At 30.8% G+C, this 20,157-nt stretch overlaps 1 long non-coding RNA gene across 1 annotated transcript; it reads left to right on the plus strand.

Annotated features, from left to right (window-relative positions):
* The first annotated feature begins 3,023 nt into the window (after window positions 1-3,023).
* On the plus strand, window positions 3,024-15,112 carry LOC119599985. The gene is made up of 4 exons (XR_005231107.1): window positions 3,024-3,610; window positions 3,676-3,744; window positions 3,801-3,874; window positions 14,976-15,112. It is a non-coding gene; the product is annotated as an uncharacterized LOC119599985 (long non-coding RNA).
* Window positions 15,113-20,157: the final 5,045 nt, after the last annotated feature.

Raw genomic sequence — 20,157 nt, forward strand, 5'->3', positions numbered from 1 at the left:
TCATACTACTTTCAAAAACAATAATTTTATAATTTTGCTAATTTATTATTTTTTCATACAAAAAGGAACTCATATCAATTAGCAAAAATTAATATATATAGTTTTATTGTATTAGAAGAGTCTGCTAAATTTTTCGAAAATTTCAACTTTTAGCAGAGATGCTGACAAAATCGCAGATGAGTGATTGGTGTACTACCATTGTACTTTTAAGCATCGAATTGTACCAAAAAGTACAATTGTGCCAACTTTGCAACCCTGATGGGGGCTAACTGTGGCCCAATGATTACCATTCTTACAGCATAATTTCTTGGTACACAGAAAAAAGTTTCAGCATAAATATTATGAACTGCTTTCATTGACAAAAGTTAATAATATTTAAGAATAAGTTCCTAAATGGTATGAATTTTTTCATTTTTATTTTTTCAAACATAATCTAGAAGCCTTTACTTATTTATATATATTTTATTTTATTATATTTCAAATTTAATTTTTATTTTTCTATTTGTTAAAAAATGTTTGAAATTTTCTTTGGAAAATTTTTTATTTCTTTATGATTTTTAGATTGAAATCGATGGGATGTGCACGTAATTTGCGGGATTTGATGAAGAATGGATGTTTAACTATGTTTGCTGATGTTTTCTTATTTCAGATTTTGTTTTTCAACATTTCTATGTAATTATCATACAAAATTTGCTAATATAGGATCACTATTTACAAGATATGGAAACAGATTTGTAGATAATGGACTTTTTTTGCAATTTTTTAAGAATATCATAGAAAATAAGTAAAAGCCAAAAAAATTCTGTCATGTTGAAATTCATACATTTTATGAACTTTTAATATTCTGAATGAAAATGGTTTGGGAAAAAAGTCATGTTCGATTCATACTATTTATTACAAAATTCATTCCAGCTACGTATTATTTTTTTCTGTGTACATAAACCTAACATGTGTAAAATTTTACCACGATTGCTTCATAATTAATATATGTATGTGTGAGGGCTATGTAAAAATCGAAGTCCGATACTGCCCATTTTTAATACCAAACAGTGCACATTGGGGTCTCCTTTAAGTAAACTTGGCAAAAAGTCAATATTTAAAAATTATTTTTTTGCAAAAAATATAGCGTATCTTAAAAGCCAAGACTTTGTTCTATATAACGCTATAATTAGTTTTTCGATTTTCTTTTGTAGGCTTTTAGGTTGTGCGTCAAAGTTTAGGTTTTTTATATTTTTCATATTGTTTTTTTTTTTTTTAATTAATACCTTTACCTTTTTTATATAAAAAACTACCATTCTATAAATTTTCTTAAAATTTTAATTTTCAAGTCCAAATATAATGTTGTTTTGTATGAAAAATTATATTTTAAATAACCATTACACAATAGGATTCAATTATTCACTACTTATTAAAATGCCACTTTTCATATATATATATATATATATATATATATATATATATATATATATATATATATATATATATATATATATATATATATATATATATATATATATATATATATATATATATATATATATATATATATTTATGTTTTTTTTTGCCTACTATTTGGCCGCTGATGGCCCCTCGGCGACCATATACATAAGATACTATAATGTGTTCTTAATATCACCACATCTATATTTTTTGCCTCTATGCCATTTTTTATTTATTTTTCTAACACTCCATAAAACAAAAATATTAAAACATTTGTATTTTATTTAAAAAAATCGAATTATTTAACACAAAATTAATTGATTTAAATAATTCTCCAATAGTTAACGAGTAACTAAAATTGATTTCACTAAACATTTCAAAGACTTTTTCATACGTTTTTACCATATATATGCTTTTTTGAAAGAAAAATTAAATAAAAATTCACAGAGATTTTGTACTTGACTAAATGGTGTTGTTATTAGTGCAAGTACTTACCACAATCGCTTACAAGTAATTAGAAAAATAAGTCAATTTAAATTGTATGAACAAATTTATACAGCTCCGATAGCTTCACGAAGAAGATGACAAATGAATTAAAAAGTAGTTATATATCACATTATTAATAAGACGTTATTAGACTACTTCTATGTAAACAGGACTATATATAATAGTCATTGAAAACTATGTTAATAGGTAAGTGGTTACAACTGAAAGTCATTACCAAGTATTTGCTGGGATTATTAGTAATTTTTAGCGCTAATGATCCAAAAAATATGAAAATACATAGTGTATTTTTTGCGAAAATTTGCACTAAGTTCAAAGTTCTTTTTTAATATTTCAAATCTAGAAGCTCTCCCCTTTCTAACGGTACCAATCACTTGTATCAAAACTTTGTAGTTTAGTTAATGCCAAGATTTGTTCGGGGAGACCCCACTGTGCAGTGCCTATCAATGGAGAATACTTGTGACGAACTTTTCAGTTTTTCATGAAAGATATTGGGGAAAACTATGGGATTTCAATTTAAAAATGGGGATTATTTGGGGACTTCAAGCTTAAAATTGGGGACATAAGTCAAAATTTTTCTGGCAACACTGTTTGTGCTTACCCAGTTCTTTTTAGTTTGTCACCAATGTTAAAAAACCTGTATTTTCAGCCTTGGATTTGTCTGGCGTTGTCCGTGCTGTGTGGTGAATTATAACGCTTCTGTATGGTTTTTATCTTTGCTATACAATCTTCGGTATCTTAACACTAGATGGCACTGCAACATTGGCAAAATCACCTTTTTTAAATATTTATTTTATTGAAGCACTAGTTTAACAGTATTTATTAAAGATGGTGTTATATTTTTTTTATAACTTTGAATTTAATCAATATCACAATTTTCAAATATTTTTACAATAACTTTCATTGGGTTATTTGAGCAAGCACACACTTCGATATCCAATTGTGTAATGATTAATGTGATCTTGTAAAAATGTGTGATTAAGCTTATGTACACATACCATTCCCTTAACTCCCCTCTATTCCCTAATTTTCCTGTTTTTTTACCTTTTTCAATAACATTTTAAGGTCGTTCCCTGATTTTTCGTCAGGTCTGTTATTGTGAATGACCCTTTATCCCCTAAGGAAACGCTACTGCCCTCTATACGTCAATACCCTTTTATGAATATCCATCACGAATGTCAAACAACAATGAAAAAGAAACCGTAGTGTAGAGTTACGAGCGCAGCTGATTGTTATTTGTTTATGTTTTACAAACAAAAATCTAATAAAAGAATATTTTTTAGTGTTTTATCCTTCAAATAAACAGACGTTACCGTCACAAAGCCTGCTTTTGTCTCGATACCCGTGGAGTGATCTAAAGCAGGGAACTAGACGAAGTTCGGGAACGTCTTAGTGTTCAATTATTATACTTTGTATACAAAAATAAATTATGCTAAAGCTCGACCTGGATCTTGAAAAGTTTTGTACTACTCAATGTGTGTCCATGATCTTTCAAGGTTGTCAATGAACATAAACAAAAATAAATTGTTTCAAAGTTAATTTTCGTTAATTTGATGAATTATGTGGATTATATTATTCAGTTGCAGTATTATTAAACCTAATCAAGAATATCTTGGCTCCTATTCTTGTTATTATAGAATCGGGAGTATGTTGAAGAACAGTTATGGTGAGTTTCATCAAGGTTTATGGAATATTATTTGTCCCTACTACCTAACACTCTTCCTTTCACAGATGTTTGCGGTGACTTAGTAACAACTTGGTCAGTCCATCTACCTAGCGTATAGTGACAAGTTCCAAATGGTATCTTACTTTTTCCTCTCCTTAATTTTCTATTCATCTCTGATAATATTTCATAGGTATTTACCATCTCCATACAGAGAGGTCTATAACCGACTTGCCTTATGGAATCTACTGACAGTTGAATGAAAGGGTGAGTGAATTCTAAACGGAAAAGTTCATAGATAATATTCGACTTTACCAACTTTCAATTTATGTCAATTGTGATTGTTTAACTGTTTCATTATGCTGTTTAAGGTAATCTAGTCGTTTGAAACTTAGTTATCATAAGATTAGTTAATATATTTCTCGAATTGTACAATCTTTCGTTAATTTTCATCAATTGCCGAATCTCTCATCTAGATTTTGTTTTGTAATCTCCGTATTCATTTCAAAATTTTGAATGTAAATGTTGTTCTAAAATGAAAAAGAACTATAAAAATTTTGATTTCCAGAACATTGCTGAAATGTAAAAATTGTTTATGAATACGGAATTAAATGTTTTTTAGCAAATATAAGATGAAATAAAACACATTTTATCTCACTTTGTATTAGATTCGAATTAATGAAAAATTGTTTCATTCAAGGATTGTGCGAATTCTGTTCCGATAGAAGTATTTGGATAAAAGAAATTAGCTTTTGTTTAGGATGGTTTTATGTGATGAATACTAGGCTTTTTGTGTTAGTTATTAGTTTGTGATTTTAGTTATAATAGCTCTGTCTATAAGGTGATATTCGTTTCGGTCTATACAGTCCTGGTTGTCACTAGCATTTTAAGAAATTTAAAGAAATTTTGTTATTTATCATCGTACTAAAAAAAATTGGAAAAAATATGTATTAAACATAGTTGTCGAAAATTTAGTGGTCAGACTTTACACATTGATGTGTTTCCTTACTTAATCGTAAAATCAGATTTCTTCACTTAACTGAACTATGAAGTTGATATTTGGTAATGTATTCTGTATAACGAGATACATTTATGTGTAGTTGTCGGTGAAAATCTTTCTTTGGAAACATTGAGTTTTATTTTCCCTTGGTTTCTTATTCTGTAGCAAAGTATGTTATCAAGCTCGATTCTTATAATTCTAATGTAGAATATTCAAATTACAACTGCTACTACTGCTTCAAATGTTGTGCATGTATCACTCCGATGAGTTGTCTTTTTAAGTTCTCCACCTCGTATTGGCTAATTCCAACTTTTTTTCTTATTCTGCATTTTAGCCATGGTTTACAGAGTTTTGCATTTATCCCTTTTGCAAAGTTACTTTGTACAAAATTTTTACGGTAAACCTCCTGTCCTTCTTTAAATGATATATCCTTAGTCCTTTTGTTATATGATCTCACGTTTCTTTCGTAAGCTTTGTGCAAATTATCCTTTATTTTGTTGTGTATGATTTTCATCTGGTCTGATTTAGGCGTTATCAGAGTTTCACCATCCTCAATTGAATTTAGCTTCCTTAAGATTTCATATGCGTCCGCGTGGGTAATCATATTGTAGCCAGTTAAGGCAAAATAAGGTGTAACTCCTAAAGACGTGTGTATTGTTGACCGTAATGAAAGTTCGATTTTACTGAGATTCTCATCCCATCTGGATTGGTCGTTTTGCAAGAAGCTTCTAATACCGCTGATAATGGACTGATTTACTCTCTCGCTAGCATTAGCTTGGGGAGAGTGTATTGGGCTTCTAATGTGTTTTACACCAAACGTTTCCAATAATTCCTGAAAGGCAATAGAGGTAAATTGTTTACCATTGTCAGAGTGCACTTGCTCTGGAATGCCAAACTTATAAAAAACTTCTTCTACTAAAAACTTATTAACTGCTTTGGTTGAAGCTTTGGGTAAGGCCTTTAATAGAACTAATTTTGTTTTATGGTCTAATACAATGAAGATATAGGTGTTTCCAGATTTGCTTCTCGGGTATGGGCCAAGGAAATCTATATATATTTTTTGAAAAGGCCTTTGTGTCATCACTTCCTTTCCCATTTTTGGTCTTAGAATTTGTTTCGGGTGCTTGATTTCTTTGCAGGTTTCGCAAGACTTAACAAAATTATGCACGTCTTTGACTATTGACGGCCAATAGAAATATTCCCTGATGTTATACAATGTTTTGGCCACACCTCCATGTGAGGTATTATCAATGTGTGACTTTTTCAATATATTCATTGTCAATGTCTCCGGCAACCATATTTTCCAGCAACTTTCCTCATTTTCTTCATCTCTATGAAATCCTACCTTTTTGTACACAACATTATCCTTAATTTTTATATCTGGTAATCTATCAATGTTTTGTTCTACTGTTTCGATTAGAGTTAAGTATTTAGGATTTTTAAATTCCTCAGAGTTAAAGTCAATTAAGCCAATTCGTTCTAACGTTACTTCTTCCACTTCCAGTCTTGATAGCATATCCGGTACAATATTTTTATTTCCTTTTCTGTGTTCGATATCGAATTTAAATCCCTGCAGTTTGAGACTCCATCTGGCCAGTCTTCCATTCAGGTCTTGTTGTTTCATTAGCCATTTGAGGCTCGAATGGTCTGTGATCACAGTAAAGTCCATTAATTCGACATATTGCCTAAATTTTTCGATAGCTAATACAACCGCGAGGCATTCTTTTTCAGTTGTCGAGTAATTTTTTTGCGCTGTGTTGAGTTTTCTAGAGAAGTACTCTATTGGGTGTTCACCATCGTCCTCGTCTTTTTGAAAAAGGACAGCTCCTACTCCGACATTTGATGCGTCGCATTGTATGAAAAATTTTTTGCTGAAATCTGGACTAGAAAGAATGGGCCTAGATACCAAACGTTGTTTTAGTTCTTCGAATGACTTTAACGCTTCAGGGGTTAGGATGAATTTGGGTGATTTTTTGAGGGTATCAGTTAATGGAGCGGTGATAGTGGAAAAATCGTGTAGAAATCGACGATACCAGCCTACGGTTCCTAAGAAACTTCGGACTTCTTTCGGACTTTTAGGTGGACTCATGTTCATGATGGCTTCAATTTTACTGGGATCTGGCTTAAGCTTGCCTCCACCGACTATGTAGCCTAAATATTTCAGTTCCTTGTGGCAGAACTTGGATTTTTCCATATTTATGGTTAGGCCCGCCGCAGACAACTTTTCACCTACTATTTTAAGCATCTCCATGTGTTCTTTAAAGTTTGGCGAAACTACTAGAAGATCGTCTAGGTAAACAAATATTCTGTCCTTGAGTTCTGACGGTATTACCTTGTCCATAAGTCGACAAAGACGTTGTGCAGCATTACATAATCCGAAAGGCATTACCTTGAACTGGTAATGGGGTCTACCTTGGACTGTAAAAGCTGTTTTGGGTCTACTAGATTCCTCTAACGGGATCTGCCAAAATGCATCCTTTAAGTCGATGGCCGATATGTAATGCGTGTCCCCAAGTCTAGCGAGCAAACCATCAATATTTGGGAGGGGGTAAGCGTCCTTCTTAGTCACTTTATTCAGTTCCCGTGCATCTAAACACAAGCGATTTTTGTTGGGCTTAATCACCAGTGTGGTTCTGTTGTTCCAATCAGCTTGTTTGGCTATTTCAATAACATCGAGCTCTAACATCCGATCTAGTTCAGCGTACGTGAGTTTTTGTACCGCTGGACTAACAGGGTAGTAACGCATCTTTTTGGGTTGAGCTTCTTCAGTATCAATGATGTGTGTTTCCAGTGTGGTTTTACCCAATCCAAACTTTGTATAGCATCTAAATGACAGCTTCACTTGTTCCAATATTTTCTTTTCTTGTGATGACAACATGTGGACTTTATCGTTGTTGGCTGGTTCTCTGGTGATTTCTTCTACTCTAGGACTTGCTAGACAGATTTTTATCCCGATATGTTGCCAAAAGTCGTACCCTAATATAAGTTCCTGCTTCAAATTAGGAATCAAATACAAAACAACATCTTTATTTGCCGAACCGAATTTTATTGTAACTTTTACTTTCCCTATTATACATTGATCTGTACCATCGGCAGTTTTTATTGATGATTTAAAATCCAGAATCTTGCACTTCATTTTTCCCACATTTTCCAAACAATTCTTTCCTAAACAACTAATAGAGGCTCCACTATCCATTAACCCTTTGAGAAACACTCCATTTACCACTACATCCATATACGGTCTGATGTCAATATCTGAATCTAGTGATGTTGCAGCGATTTCCTTTCTCTCAAACTTTCTTTTCATATACCTCTCACGTGTTTTCTCGATTTTCTTACTTGTTTTGTATTCAACATCATTAAATATTCTATTTCTCGTCTTATTATAATTTTCTAGACGTGCATCGTAGGACAACAAATAGTTTGGATTTGAGCTAATTGCTTTAGATTTGACGGTTTCGGTTACTTTGCATATAGATGTAGGCATGTGTTTATCTGTTTCTTGCATGTTGTTTTTAGGGGTTGATGGTACTTGAGTTGAAGAGATTTTTGTAATGATTTTGACTGGTTTAGGTTCGAACATGCCGCCCCAGCTTACACCATGTTCGTCTATTTGTTTCCCGAGCATTTCGGGCATTTGGGTGTGATGACGTTTTCGAACCCACATTTGTAACAAAATAGGTTACGTTTTTCGGAATCGCATTCAACAAATGAGTGTCCAGGAGTCTTACAGTTCCAACAAATCAACTGTCTGGCTGGTGGTAGATTCATTCTCAGTGCCTCAATGTTATGTTCAGAGTTTGTTGGGACTTCATTGAACTCGAGTTCATTTACTCTGCGAGTGTTGTACTGCCTATGGTTATTTCGTTTGCTTAAGTTCCTTTCAGCACGCCTACACTCTTCCAGCAAATGATCAAAAGTATTAATGGGAATTGGATATATTAATTGATATATTCCGTCTTTTAAATTGTCTTTAACGATGCACAGTGGTATAGGAAAAAAAAAAGAGGGAAATAATTCGGTAACTTCTAAACGGTTAATCCGATTATAATGAAATTTGGTATGCACAAAGAGAAGGTAGAGTTGTTGTCGAGTTTAGGTTTTGAATTTGGACCTTATAGGCCAACCAGGGGCCCGGCGGGGGGTCCTCAAATTAGGACACCTCGGCTATGTTAAATTTTTAAAACGATCCTATTTCTTCATTTGAGTTCCGATTTAAAAAAAATTTCGTATATAGAATCTCCTCATCGAGCACTATAAAAAATGTCGTCATAGCAGTAAATTATCTCTTATATTTTAGGAGATATTTGCATTTGAAAATTAAAATTTTAAAATTTTTACCGTTCTTACTTTAGTTTTTTGATAATAGCGGGTCCAAATATTCCCGATTTTCGCCATTTCTTTTTTTATTCGCTTAACAACAAGTTTATATATCAAGCAGTAAAAGAATTATGTAAAAATCATGACTGAGTCCAAAGTTATAGGCATTTTAATTTAAAAAATTAAAAAAAGGCGATTTTTTGCCATTTTTTGGGAAAAAAGTATCTTTTTCTTTTTAAGTTATCTAAAAAGTTTCTAAGAAGATGTATATAGAATTTATACTTTTTGAAAAGCTGACTTTACATAAAATACGATAAATGAAACAAAACCTAAAAATTTTTGATACCGAGGGGACCAGGTCCATCCAAAAAACCCTATTTTTTTATAGAAAATTCAATTTTGAGCATAAATTCTCAAATCGCATAGTCGATATCAAATTATAGTGACCTGTTTTATATGACCCAATATGTTCTTAATCATTTTGTAACGGGTTTCGATAACCCCGCCCCTGGTATGGATATAATAGGCAAAAAACCAAAAAATCCCATTTTTGGGATTTTTTAAAACTTTTTTGGGAATTCCGGGATTTCTAATAAGAAAATTCGAACTTTTTATTTAATTTTAGATTTTGAGTAAAAAAATCTACCTAACTGTAAAATTTCATCAAAAAATATTCATAAATAAAATTTTTATTGCAATTTGAAAAATTTGTATCTTCGCAAAAACTGAATAAAAAACATTTTTTAATTTTTTTAAAAAAAGTATTCCGCGAATTTTTTAATTTTCAAAAATTATATACAGTTTTGAAAAATAGACAAAATTACCTTTCCATTGATATATAACATGCCTACCTAATGTTTTTTAAGTGACAAATTAATTAGGGAAAACTCAACATCTTTTAGAAAATTTACCTAGCACTATTATTTTCATCCATAACGTTAACTCTTAAATTTGTTACATATATTAAAAAATTTTCAGGTATTATTTTTTAAACTGTAATGATTTTTACCCCTATAGGTCACTTTAATAGGTAGCTTATTAAAGTGACCTATTGAGGAAAAATTCATTACATAAGGATACGTTAGACATATTAGGTAGAATATCATAACCCTTTAAAAAATAATTTAATTTAAGTACCTGTAATTAATATATAAGACAGGTTTATATCTGTTTGTAATTATTTGTAATTTTCTAACCATGGCGATCGTACTAAAAAAAAATGATTTGTGCTCCATTTTATTTGAACACTCTTCAGCTCCTTTTCAAGATAAAGTGAACTTCTTATTGAAATATATTGAAACTGCACATAAAAATAAAGTGGATAAAACTGATATATGTAAAATTGAAAATTTTATAAAATCAGTTGATATAAAACTGAAGAGTGTTCGGTATTCCATTGCTAAATTTCGATCGAAATTTTCTGATTGGCTGGATGAATGTGTAGAAGTTGCTATTTGCGTATCAACTGTTGGTGCTCCCTGTAAGCAGTATGAGGATTTGAGCTCAAAATCTAAGAGGAAAAGGTTATCAACTTCACTAGAAACCTTATCTAACGAAGAAGTTTCGGACACTTTTAAAGCAATGTTAAGAAAAGAAAAACAGCCTTTGGATGCCATAAAAATTGCAAATATTCTTCCAACCGCATCACCAAGACGACTGAAAAGAATTGTAAAGAGTATACCCACACCATCATCTGATACAACGTTCACTGAGGAAGAAGCTATTGCGCTTATGTTGCAGCTGGGATTAAGTCGTGATAACTACATAACGTTAAGAAAGGCGCTATCTGAAAAAGGAGTGGATGTTTTACCATCATATGACAAAATAAATGAAAAGAAGAAAAGCATTATACCACCTCCTATTGAAATAACTGATCGGAAGGCTGTTATTGGACTCGGCGCTCTACTCGAAAATACTGCTTTAAGGATTGCTTCTGACTTTTCTTCAGACCAACTAAAAAAAATAAATTCTTGTGATCTTCAACTCATTTGTAAGTGGGGATGTGATGGATTATCAGCACTCTCGGAATATAAACAAATCAACACAAGTGAATCATCTTCCGAGTATAAAAGTGTATTTATGGCATCGCTAGTTCCATTAAGAATTCGAAAGTATGCTGACAGCGATTCTCCATCAACCAGTTTCGATGATATTTGGAAGAATTCGACTCCAGGATCCAAAGCTTTTTGTAGGCCAATAAGCTTTGAGTATATAAAGGAATCCAAAACAACAACGCAAGATTTGATAAATCGTATTGAAGCAGAAATTAAAAACTTGGAACCTATAACAATCGAAATAGAAAATTATTCGTTTAACATGTCCTATGATTTAAAACTTACAATGATTGATGGGAAAGTTGGAAATGCCATTACAGGAACATCATCTACTTGGTACTGCTACATATGTGGTGATAAAAAATCAGAATTTTCGAATATTTCCAAGCAAAGATCAATAAATGAGGAAACATTACAATTTGGAATATCCCCCCTACATGCTCGCATACGATTTCTGGAACATTTTCTACATTTAGCATATGATTTAAAGTACAGAAGCATACCGGAAAATGCAAACAAAAGTGCAAATAACAATAAGGAGTTAATGGAAATGAGAGCCAGTGAGAAACGAAGAATTCAAGAGGAATTTAAAAAGCGGATGGGATTAAATATTGATAAACCACTCACAGGATATGGAAGCACAAACGATGGTAATACCGCTAGACGTTTTTTTAAACATTTTGAAACTACTTCCGAAATAACCGGAATTAGTATGGATTTACTGCAAAAGGTCAATATTATTCTAATGGCGATAAATAGCAAGCATAAAGTGAACGCAACAAAATTTGGAGAGTATTCTACAAAAGTTTCTAAATTACTTTTGGAATTATATCCCTGGAAAGAAATGACACCTACAGTTCACAAGATATTATGTCATGGAAAGGTCATCATAGAACATAATATTCTGCCTTTAGGAGAGCTTACAGAAGAACCCCAAGAATCGAGGAATAGAGACTTTAAGCATATTCATCAGTTTAGCTCAAGGAAGTGTTCTAGGCAGTCTCAAAATGAAGATATTTTTAATAATCTGATTCTATCTTCTGATCCTGTTTTATCTACTATAAGGAAACGTTGGATTTGCTACAAAACGTTAGATGAAAATAATAGTACTAGGTAAATTCTCTAAAAGATGTTGAGTTTTCCCTAATTAATTTGTCACTTAAAAAACATTAGGTAGGCATGTTATATATCAATGGAAAGGTAATTTTGTCTATTTTTCAAAACTGTATATAATTTTTGAAAATTAAAAAATTCGCGGAATACTTTTTTAAAAAAAATTAAAAAATGTTTTTTATTCAGTTTTTGCGAAGATACAAATTTTTCAAATTGCAATAAAAATTTTATTTATGAATATTTTTTGATGAAATTTTACAGTTAGGTAGATTTTTTTACTCAAAATCCAAAATTAAATAAAAATTTCGAATTTTCTTATTAGAAATCCCGGAATTCCCAAAAAAGTTTTAAAAAATCCCAAAAATGGGATTTTTTGGTTTTTTGCCTATTATATCCATACCAGGGGCGGGGTTATCGAAACCCGTTACAAAATGATTAAGAACATATTGGGTCATATAAAACAGGTCACTATAATTTGATATCGACTATGCGATTTGAGAATTTTTGCTCAAAATTGAATTTTATATAAAAAATAGGGTTTTTTTGGATGGATCTGGTCCCCTCGGTATCAAAAATTTTTAGGTTTTGTTTCATTTATCGTATTTTATGTAAAGTCAGCTTTTCAAAAAGTATAAATTCTATATACATCTTCTTAGAAACTTTTTAGATAACTTAAAAAGAAAAAGATACTTTTTTCCCAAAAAAATGGCAAAAAATCGCCTTTTTTTAATTTTTTAAATTAAAATGCCTATAACTTTGGACTCAGTCATGATTTTTACATAATTCTTTCACTGCTTGATATATAAACTTGTTGTTAAGCGAATAAAAAAAGAAATGGCGAAAATCGGGAATATTTGGACCCGCTATTATCAAAAAACTAAAGTAAGAACGGTAAAAATTTTAAAATTTTAATTTTCAAATGCGAATATCTCCTAAACTATAAGAGATAATTTACTGCTATGACGACATTTTTTATAGTGCTCGATGAGGAGATTCTATATACGAAATTTTTTTTAAATCGGAACTCAAATGAAGAAATAGGATCGTTTTAAAAATTTAACATAGCCGAGGTGTCCTAATTTGAGGACCCCCCGCCGGGCCCCTGGTTGGCCTATAAGGTCCAAATTCAAAACCTAAACTCGACAACACCTCCTCTTTGTGCATACCAAATTTCATTAAAATCGGATTAACCGTTTAGAAGTTACCGAATTATTTCCCTCTTTTTTTTTTTCCTATACCACTGTGCGATGCGGACAAGTTCGTCTTCTCTTACTCCACGGCTGAGCTGGTTTTTCAACGCAATAATTTCACCAATAAAAGCTTCTGAAGATTCGGAGGGATGTTGTCTGCGCTCCATAATACATCTCTGGATCAGAATCGCTTTCAAACCGTCTGAATTTTCTTATTAGATGATGTTTGAGTTGTGTCCACTCACAAAAAGGGTTTTCACGACGGAAAGTCCAAAACCATTCATAAGCACTACCGGTCAAGAGGTGGTGAAATCCTTTCATGAGAGTTGACATCGGACAATTATAGTCTACTTGCAGTGATTCAACCCTAAACACAAAATCCTCAACAGTAAATGATTTTCTACTGCCATCAAACTTTATACCCCATTTTTCTAAGTCAATAGGTGCAGTCATTCTTGGGTTAGGGTACATGTTAATATTGGGCAATGCTTGTTGTCGCTGGTCTCTTACCTCAAATGGTCTCGGTTGAGAACTGCAGAATGGTCTTGGTGGTGGTTGCGTATTTGAGTCATTTATTGTACCAAAAGACATATTTCTTTCAGCCCTCATTACGTCCTGAACAATGCGAGGTACGAGCTGATGTAACGTTTCAGTAATTTGCCCTAAAACCTGCGCCTGAGATGCGCCGACTGATGCGCTAACATAGTCTCTTAATGTTAGGCCCTCATTGTTAATAACAGTTTCGTTTGCATCTTCTATATTCTGGCTAAGCCTTAAATTTCGTGCCGTTTGATTGGTACTAAATTGTTGCCGAATTTCTTGAGCTGTGACGCTGGCATATTGTGGTGACGGAATCGTGTTATTTGTTCCATGGGACGTTGTGTTTTGATGACCAGTGACGGGAATTTGAGGAAATGCCAGTGACATTAATGAAGGTATGACATTGGTAGTTGTTGTGCTTGAAGTTGTCGTTGTTGCTGTTGTTGTTATTGGGTTATCTCCTGCTCTCGAAGTTTTACCCCTGGATCTCAAATTTCTTCCTTGTTCCATATTGAATTAATGGGTACCAAACTAAATAAACTTTTACTCAATTTATAGAAACCAAAATTTTCTAATTTCGTGCAAAATTTCTAGAAAAATCTAAAACCTAAGTTCCTGCAGATTCTCATAAAATTATTTAATCTAAAAAATGTAATGAAAACTGTTGAAAAGTGAAATGTCGTATAACTAAATACTTTTGTTTGAGTAAACAAGCAAATAAAACAAAAGACTTAAGAACCAAACTTGAAAATGTTTGAATATTAAGGTACGAAAAGGATTACCAATTATAAAAGGAAAAGTATATAAATCTTAAACCTATAAAAATAATTTAATTAATTCCTACTAAAAAAATATTTAGGACCAGTAAAGGAATAGAGTAGATATGTGTACCAATCAGTTTTCAGTCAGCGTTTTTATAGTTTAAGTAATCTGATATTGGCAATGTTAGACACAACACATCAAAAAGGTCACAAAACAAAATTGACAAGATGACTAAAAGTTTTAGTATAGTACAATCAAAATATAACGTGTTAGTTTTTATGTTATGTTTGTTAGTTAAATTGTTTGTTGTTGTTTCTTAATTATTAATTTTATTATTGTTATTGTTTCTAAATTATTAATTTTATTCCCTTTTCTTTTTTTGATTTTAGGTATTGATGATTGGTTGATGTGAATCAATGATGTTGCTGGTAGTTTTTCTGTTTTGATTGTTGACTCCTTGGATCAGTTTATGTACATTTTTAAGTAATATGAAATTAATCATAAGTCAAATGTTCAAACTGTTCAACTTAAAAAAATATAAATTTTATCGATATTTTCCTTTGGAAAATTAAATAAAATTCGTTTGCATAGATTGAAATGATGTTAGAGGTGTTTTCAATATAAATATATTTTGCTGTCAAAACTCGGACTAAATAGAGTACACAGGACAATATCACAAAAAGAGAACTTTTCAAATCTCATCGAAAGGAATTTGTTAAGGTCGCAAATAAACACAAGACTTTTAGTCGTATGGTTTATGACATACCTTAAAAGAAACATTTAGATTGGAATTGATTAGCTCCTCAATATTTTAATGGTTACAAAGTAAACGCCGCAACACAGGCATGGTGTTATAAGTATGACACCTTCCGGGACTTGCGTTTAGTAAATAAACATTAATATATTGTAGCATATGGCATTTTTTTTTTTTTAAATGCTCATGCGTTGGGCGCCAAAATGTGACAAAACCTCACTTCCAAGTGGAAATGGCACGCAGGTGGTTGCACGACGCTAGCTCGTCGGAATTGGTAGGTTTTTTCCACTACAGTTGGTCACATTTAAATCTATCGTGCCAATGTAAAACCGATCAGTAACATATAGTAATCAAGAATTCACCATGGAGTTGAAGTTTCCATTAAACGGACGGACAGATGACAATAGTCTTAACAGCAATCTATGCAATAGACGGTTACACGGAGTCCTTGAAGGAATAGATGTTACAACCTTCGCGGGTTGCCCTCTCCTGACATGACATTATCCCAGTCATCCTTGGTTCCTGTTCACCCGTACTTGAAATTCTAAGAACCCCTAGATCAAACTTACCAGTTCACTATGATTCACATCATTACCTCTTTCCTTTTTATCCTTGCATTGTCAAACACTATGAATATGTTTTCAGATTTCAATCTTAAAAATAGACATTGATTTATTCAAATAACAAAAAAATAAACTTCTAACAATAATAATTAACAACAGAATTATAATATTTAAAACAAATGAGTAACTTAACAAGTTTAGTAAAAGTGGATGATTTTATGATCACAAAAGTTTATATTTATATACATGCATATATTTATAAATGTTGAGATTCTTTTACAATTTCCTTATTTATGTATAATTAAGATAAATTTAAAAAAAATGTTTTTATATCAACGATATACCTTTGTTTATTTATATATTAATTTGTTTATCTATTTATTTAGCTATAAATTTATTTATTTATTCGTGTATATATTTATTCATATATTTATTTATTTACTTATTTATTTATTTATTTATTTGTTGATATATTTATAAATTTATTTATTTATTAATATATTCATTAATTTATTCATTTATTCGTTTATTTATATATTTATTTATTTATTTATTTACTTATTCATTCATTCATTCATTTATTTGTTTGTTGATATATTTATAAATTTATTTATTTATTAATATATTCATTAATTTATTCATTTATTCGTTTATTTATATATTTATTTATTTATTTATTTACTTATTCATTCATTTATTTGTTTATATTTTTTTAATTTTGTATTTATCTATTTATTTATTTATTTTTATAGTTATCTATTTGTTTATGAATTTAAATATTTTGATGTAGAGTGTGGTGAAACGTGGCTTCAAATATTCTAATAGCATAAATAAACATATCGTAATTTTTTTATATTTGAAAATTATTATAATGTTAGTAAAGTATTATATTTTGATTTGCTTATTGACTAGATTAGTAGGTATAACTATTTTTTTTGTTTGACTTAACTAAACTAATTCTTGTAAAAAAAATACTTTGTTTTCTTTTATTTTCTTATATATTTTTTTGGGATTTCCTCTTTATCCCTGAACTATTGGTAAGATTCGTATTATGATTTATGAATTAGTTTAGTTAGAGTTATTAATAAATTTATACAAAGGAAAATAGTTTGTTGTATATCGTGAATCTAAGGTAAATGTATTTTTATATGGGTGGATATATTTGCACACACATAGACTTGTGTACATACCTACATATATATATATATGTACACATATACATATGTATATACATGTATATACTTTTATATTTTCCTTTATATTTTGATTTCTTTTTTTCTTTTATGATTAATAGGAAATTAATTAGATCGTAATGATTACAATAGAAGTTAATAAATATCAGACTTATTATATAATTGCTTAAAAAAAAAATTAAGGTTAAATTTTTAGTTTTTTATATATTTTCTTTTTATATATATATATATATATATATATATATATATATACTCGAACACACATTCTTTGTACACTTATATACTCTACATATACACTACATTTATATATCTATACAGTAACACGTCATTCAGTCAATACATAACGGTTATGGATCACGTTTTCCTTTCTTATATAGTATATGTTGTAATCACGGTCATCGGATATGACCTTTATAGGTCAATTAGGTCGTTATAATGTCACCAGGTCAATTTTCTTTTGTGCTTACCCAGTTCTTTTTAGTTTGTCACCAATGTTAAAAAAACCTGTATTTTCAGCCTTGGATTTGTCTGGCGTTGTCCGTGCTGTGTGGTGAATTATAACGCTTCTGTATGGTTTTTATCTTTGCTATACAATCTTCGGTATCTTAACACTAGATGGCACTGCAACATTGGCAAAATCACCTTTTTTAAATATTTATTTTATTGAAGCACTAGTTTAACAGTATTTATTAAAGATGGTGTTATATTTTTTTTATAACTTTGAATTTAATCAATATCACAATTTTCAAATATTTTTACAATAACTTTCATTGGGTTATTTGAGCAAGCACACACTTCGATATCCAATTGTGTAATGATTAATGTGATCTTGTAAAAATGTGTGATTAAGCTTATGTACACATACCATTCCCTTAACTCCCCTCTATTCCCTAATTTTCCTGTTTTTTTACCTTTTTCAATAATATTTTAAGGTCGTTCCCTGATTTTTCGTCAGGTCTGTTATTGTGAATGACCCTTTATCCCCTAAGGAAACGCTACTGCCCTCTATACGTCAATACCCTTTTATGAATATCCATCACGAATGTCAAACAACAATGAAAAAGAAACCGTAGTGTAGAGTTACGAGCGCAGCTGATTGTTATTTGTTTATGTTTTACAAACAAAAATCTAATAAAAGAATATTTTTTAGTGTTTTATCCTTCAAATAAACAGACGTTACCGTCACATTCGCTAGGACCAAATGTTCAGCTCCAACAAGATTTTATATAAAAATAAAAAAAGAATATTCAATTTTATTAGAGACGAAGATCTCTTTTTATTTCAACCAAAATATTACCTCGTAGAAGTAGATGGTTTTTAAATGTAATATTCACGTAGTGCTTGTGTCGTAGACAAATCAAAAGTGATTTTTAATGTCAAAAACGAAACAAGCATAAATTTGGTGGCAAACAATATTTAAGCACCGTTAGCGGTTTACTCGTTAGAATCTTCCAACAAAGTTGCAATAAAGAGGAGCATTATAAGATTCTAACGTTGTTATAAAAAGTATTACAAAAAAGTAGTTAAATCAATTCTAACTTAAACAATTGCTCTTATATACAGAAATATTACTATGAATTTTTTTTCCGATCCATAATTGGGCATAGCTCCCATACAAGGTCCCCTCCCGAAAATCACTTAAAAATACACAACTCCTTACTAAATTAAGATATCCATATAAAATTTGGTTCAAGTATTGCTCTTGTGTACAGAAATATTACTGTGATTTTTTTTTTCGATCGGGCCATAATTGATCATAGCTCCCACACAAGGTCCCCTCCCGAAAATCCTTTAAACGCTCATAACTCAGTATTGCTCTTATATACAGAAATGTTACTCATTACTAAATTCCTAAATCCATATAAAATTTGGTACAAGTATAGACAGAAATGTTACTATGAAATTTTTTTCCGATCGGTCTATAATTTGTCATATCTCCCATACTAGGTCCTGTCCCGAAAATCACTTTAACCGTATTTAACTAGTTGCATTAGTGTGGGAAACTTTTGATTTTTGTGTATGAGAGAAAAAGAAATATCAATCATCTCTTTCTCTCACACACAAAATCAAAAGTTTCCCAAAAAAGTTTTCCTGTGTGAACCGGCACTTATCAATTTGTGTAGAACAATATTATATATATTTTGAATTTCCTTAAATCTTTTACACACATGCAAATTATTAAATATTGCTAAAGCATATATTAGAGCGCTATAAAAATATAAAAGAAAATGGCGTTTGTAATGTTCAATAAATCTTGCAATTGTATCAGATTTAAGCTGTCTAACTCTTGGGGTTTTTCTATTTAAGACAGGAGAAAACTTATTTCTACAAATATTTGATCAATTAAAACAGTATTAATATAAATGTTTTTAAGATTCGGCTCTGCTGAATATAGCACTCTAACTTGTTTTTTATTCATTTTATTTAACATATGTTGATAGTGAGACTCTCGATTCTGCTGTCAGGTTCCATATATTCAAAAAATTGCTGCTAAAACCAACTTAAATGCAAAGACCGGAAAACGTTTTTTTTTTTTTTTTTTGGTTTGTAACTAAATTTTTTATCAACAAGGTTTTGAAAAATAAAATTTGAATGTAGAATAAAAGAAAATAAAAATTATAAGCCGGGTCTACTCTGTTACCACTGATAATGGAGCCAACGTTATTAAAACTTCAAAGCTATTGCAAGAATATTTGGAATATGATATTGAAAACGAAGAAAATTTTTGTGACGAGGTATTCGACAATGTGACAAGTATTTCGGAGACATTGTCGGTTGTACATTGTGCAGCACATACATTGCAATTGGCAGCTTGGGATGTTTTAAAGCAATTAAAAGACAACATAAAGTTAAACTTATTAGAAAAAAATGCGGGAATCAAAAGCTAGTCCACTGCCTGTATTAGATAACAGGACAAGATAGAGTTCTACTTTTGAAATGGTAAAAACATTAATAGCAACTAAAATTTGAATTGAATCCGACAACAACTTTACAGTAGAGGTCGACTGGAATTTTGCTATGACATTTAAAGAAAGTTTCAAGCCAATTGGAACCAATAAGG

This window comes from Lucilia sericata, unplaced genomic scaffold, assembly GCF_015586225.1.
Source record: "Lucilia sericata isolate MDLA Ls3-8-SP2 unplaced genomic scaffold, ASM1558622v1 Contig000099F_arrow, whole genome shotgun sequence".
In the NCBI taxonomy this organism is placed as follows: Eukaryota; Metazoa; Arthropoda; class Insecta; order Diptera; family Calliphoridae; genus Lucilia; species Lucilia sericata.